We start from the raw sequence: 5,285 nt of genomic DNA, 5'->3' as shown, positions 1-5,285 counted from the left end.
TGTGCTACTCTCTCACTGCATAACCTACTTTCTGCCACTCCCTTTACATGCAGGGCAGGCTGTATGATTCAGCACTGTCATAGCATAGACTGGGTGGCACTGGGAGACTCATTCTGCCAAGTACTGCAGCTTTCCAGGTGGCACACCGCCTTTCTCAACCATGTTGTAGTATATTTATAGTACAGTATTGGCTTTATAGATATAAATCAAACTGGAAAGATTTCTCCCTTTGGGATTTATATTGAATCTTTTACTCATAGTCATTTACTCATTTCTGGTTTCCTAGTTCAGATGCTAAAAACACATAGCACAATATATATACAATATTAGCACAATTATATATTTCAAAAAGCTTTAAAGAAAAAAAAAATATATACACATAATATAGAAAAAAAAAGCTTTGTGTAACGCTTTTAAAGCTGATTCATATAAAATATAAGGAGCAGATGAGTGTGTTTGAGAGTGTGTGTTTATGGAAAATGTCCTTGCCTGGGACCTACTGGGACCTACTAGACTTTGGGCCCTCTGGGAGATCCTCTAGAACTCTGGCAGGTCTGTGTTACAGAGTCTGAAGACTTCTGTGTGTGTCAGAGACTTAAGGGATCATTTACTATGGGTATGAGTGCTGGAGAGCTCAGGGGCACAGGTGCATTATGGTTAATAGAAAAGCATCTTTTGGATTTTGCACCTGCAGTTAATCATAAAAGATATAAGAAGAGAGAGTTTATGTGTGTAGGAGAGATAGAATGCTACAGAGAGAGTATGCATGTGAAAAAAAATTTGAGCCGATTTATGAAAGTTGATTTTTATTTTCAAAAGGTGGCAACCCTACCAATAAATACATATTGAATTCAGTGCAAAATATGGGTGCAAAGCTTTTGCATCTTGTATCATGCCTGCAAGACCTGTGCATTTGGGCAAATGCCAGAGGGGCTGCTGTAAAATGCCATAGACAGTCACTACTGTTTGAGCCTCTGTGTATTTGAAATACCAGGGCTTTGTCAGCGGGGGCCTCCGGCACCCACGGGAGGGGTGAAGTCAGGATCAAGGAGGAAGGCCGCTTCCAGCGAGTCCGAGCGAAGTACAGATGCAGGATAATCCAATAGAGAGGTCAGGTTCAGGCAAAGGTCACTTAAGGCAGGCAGCAAGGTTCAAGGTCAGGAACAGGCAATTAAACAGCAACAGGAAAGCAGATGAGAATATTAGAGACCCAGGAACACAATAGGTATGTTGAGCTATACTCGGGCATTGAACCTGGGTCTCTGGCGTCCTTTTAAGTTTGAATTTGGCGCCATAGCGCGTGACGTCATCGCGCCGGCGTCCTTGCGCCCACGTGGAGCCCTGGGCGCCGCCATCTTGGATTCGCCGCGCCGGGAGGGAGGACGCCGCCGCACGCCAGGTAGGAAGCGTCGCCGATTCATGACAGTACCCCCCCACGGGGGGCCACTGGACCACTAGGCCGAGGCTTCTGAGGAAATTGACCATGGAACGCCTTCACAAGACGAGGAGCATGTACATCAGAGTCTTTCTCCCAGGAGCATTCCTCAGGGCCGAATCCCTTCCATTGGACGAGGTATTGGAGTGATCCCCTGGAGAGCCTAGAATCTAGAATCTTCTCAACTTCGTACTCTTGCTGACCATCCACGAGGACGGCAGAAGGAGGGGACTGAGCAGAGGAGAAGTGATTGAGCACCACTGGTTTCAACAAGGAGACGTGGAACACGTTAGGAATCCGCATCTCTGGGGGAAGTTGTAGCCGGACTGCCACGGGATTGATCACCTCAGAGATGGAGAAGGGACCCAGGAACTTGGGACCCAGTTTCGGAGATGGTACCTTCAAGCGGATGTTCCTGGAAGAAAGCCAGACTTTTTCACCAACCTTGTATGGAGGGGAAGGCTTTCTCCGACAATCAGCGAAGGTCTTGTGTACCAAGGAACTTTTCTCCAAATTAGACTTGGTGGCAGCCCAGATAACAGACATGTGAGCCGCCAGGTCATCTGCAGCGGGAACTTCGGAGAGGAGAAAATCTTGAGGGAAGGCCAAAGGATGTTGACCATACACCGACAAGAAAGGAGATCTTCCAGTGGAGGAGTGACTGGCATTGTTGTGAGCGAATTCCGCCCACGGGAGTAAATCCGACCAGTCGTCTTGGCAAAGGGAAACATGGTTTCGCAGGAATTGTTCAAGAGCTTGGTTTACACGCTCTGCTGCCCCATTGGTCTGAGGGTGATAGGCCGAGGAGAACTGAAGAGATACTCCCAGAGACTTCCACAAGGAGCGCCAAAATCTGGACACAAACTGAGACCCCCTATCGGAGACAATTTCCACAGGGAAACCATGCAAACGAAAGATATGCTGTACGAAGAGTTGAGCCAGTTCTACAGCCGAGGGGAGTTTCCTCAAGGGTACGAAGTGTGCCATCTTGCTGAAGCGGTCTATCACTACCCAAATGACAGTGTTACCACAGGAGGGCGGTAACTCCACAATAAAGTCCATACCCAAATGCGTCCATGGGCGAGAGGGTATTGGCAATGGATGCAGAAGACCGCAGGGTCGAGAGTGGCTGGCTTTAGTGGTGGCACATACAGTACAAGCTGCGACAAAGTCTCGGACATCCTTGCGGATGGTCGGCCACCAAACTAGGCGTCGAAGAAGTTCAAGAGTTTTTTCAGAACCAGGGTGGCCAGCTTGTTTGGAGCTATGAGTCTGCTGGAGAATGGGAAGGCGTAATTCAGGAGGTACAAATGCCATCCCTATGGGAGTATCTGGAGGAGCGGCAGACTGGCTTAGCAATATTTGTTCAGCGAATTGGGGCAATACAGAGGCAATGATCCTGGATGGAGGAATGATAGGCTCTTGCTCTATAGGTAGACGATCTTCTGGGGAGAAACTTCGAGACAGGGCGTCTGCCTTTCGATTCTTGGTCCCAGGACGATACATCAGGACAAAATTGAAAAAGGAAAAAGAAAAAGAAAAGCGACCACCTCGCCTGACAGGGATTCCGTCTCTTTAGAGACTGTAGAAATTCTAGGTTCTTATGATCGGTATAGATCGTGACCGGATGAGATGCTCCCTCTAAGAGGTGTCACCATTCCTCGAGGGCGAGTTTGACAGCCAGGAGTTCACGATTCCCAATGTCGTAATTCTGCTCGGCGGAGGAAAACTTCTTGGAGAAGTATGCACATGGATGGAGCTTACCATCTGCAGAATGTCTCTGGGAAAGAATAGCACCTGCTCCTACATCAGAGGCGTTGACTTCAATAAAGAAGGGTAGATGAGGCTCTGGGTGTCGAAGAACAGAGGCCGAAATGAAGGCATCCTTCAGGGACTGGAAGGCTTCAAGGGCCACAGGAGGCCAACAATTGGGTCTCCCTCCTTTGCGGATGAGGGAAAGGATAGGAGCAATGCGGGAAGAAAAGCCTTTAATGAATTGGCGGTAATAGTTCGCAAATCCTATAAACCTCTGGATTGCTTTAGTATTCTGGGGGAGTGGCCACTTCTGGATAGCAGATACCTTGGCAGGATCCATTTCGAAGCCCCTAGACGAGATAATGTAGCCCAGGAAGGAGATCTTTAGTACTTCGAAAGTGCATTTCTCCAACTTGGCGAAAAGAGAGGTCCAGGAGGTCCCGAAAAATATCGTTTACGAACTCTTGGAAGACGGCTGGAGCGTTGCAGAGGCCAAAGGGCATCACGAGGTACTCGTAATGCCCATCACGGGTATTGAAAGCCGTCTTCCACTCATCGCCCTCTCGGATCCTGATGAGATTATAGGCCCCACGGAGATCCAACTTAGAGAAAATCTTGGCCCCTTTTAGTTGGTCAAAAAGTTCTGAAATAAGGGGTAAAGGGTATCTGTTCTTAACAGTTATTTTATTGAGACCCCGGTAGTCAATACAGGGGCGGAGTCCACCGTCCTTCTTTTCGACAAAAAAGAAGCCAGCTCCTGCTGGGGAGGTAGAAGGACGGATAAATCCACGCTGGAGATTCTCAGAGATATACTCCTTCATAGCAGCCGTCTCTGCAGGGGATAAGGGATAGGTCCGCCCACGGGGTGGCATGGTTCCAGGAAGGAGATCAATAGGGCAGTCATACCGCCGATGCGGGGGAAGAAACTCTGCTGACTTTTTACAAAACACATCAGAGAAGTCCCTGTAGACGGAGGGCAGAGTTGAAAGACTCGTAGAGGAGACTGTAACCCGCTGGAGTGGCTGAGGAATTAAACAATGTCTTTGGCAGTACTGACTCCAATGGGAGATTTGACCCGATGACCAGTCAATGGAGGGGTTATGGAGTCGTAGCCATGGCAACCCCAGCACAACAGGAGACGAAGGACATGGAATGATCAGGAATGACATCTTTTCCAGATGTTGTGCTCCAATCTGGACAGATAGTTCACCGGTGGTTAAAGTGATGGTGTCCGTGGAGAGAGGTCTGTCATCGATGGCGAAGACCCGAATAGGAGGAGTCACTGGAAAGAGGGAAATGCCAACCTTTTTTGCGAATGCCAAGTCCATAAAGTTTCCTGCAGCTCTGGAATCAAGGAAGGCTGAGACTGGAATTGCCTGGGAGGGCAATCGGATCTGCACAGGAACATGAAATTGGTGAGATTGTTCCGCTGACTTAGGAACAATACTACCAGCAAAAGAAACAACAGTCTTACTTGAAGCAGGAGTATTCCCCAGCTTGACAGGGCAGGAAACCGCTAAGTGGGATTGTCCGCCGCAGTACAGACATAGGCCGGAAAGGCGTCTCCGAAGCTTCTCTTGTGCAGATAGTTGAGCCTTCCCAAGTTGCATGGGTTCCTCCGAAGGGGAAGTGGTAAACTGCGGAGAAGACGGGGGTATCATAGGGTTCTGGAAGCGCGGAGCCAGGACTGGATGAGACTTTTTACTCCGCTCTTTATCAGCCTGATGTTCTTTAAGGCGAGTGTCTACCTTAATAGCGAGAGCAATCAAATCTTCAAGGGAGTCAGGTAGATCTCTGGATACCAGGTCATCCTTCAGACGGGACGATAGGCCTTGGTAGAAGACTGCCTTATAAGCCTCTTCATTCCAGGAAGTTTCCGCCATGAGGGTTCTAAAGTCTATGGCATACTCACTGGCACCGAGACTGCCCTGGCGGATTTGCAGCAGGCGTGAAGAGGCAGTAGCGACCCGACCAGGGGCATCAAAGATGGTTCTGAACATCTGTAGAAATTCCTTCACATCAAATGTCAGGGGTGACTGACTCTCCCAGAGAGAAGTTGCCCATTCCAGTGGTTTGCCCTCCAGACGAGACATAA

The sequence above is a fragment of the Xenopus tropicalis genome, chromosome 10 (genome assembly GCF_000004195.4).
Source record: "Xenopus tropicalis strain Nigerian chromosome 10, UCB_Xtro_10.0, whole genome shotgun sequence".
NCBI lineage: Eukaryota > Metazoa > Chordata > Amphibia > Anura > Pipidae > Xenopus > Xenopus tropicalis.
The sequence above is the reverse complement of the archived record's forward strand: the minus strand, read 5'-3'. Positions refer to the sequence as shown.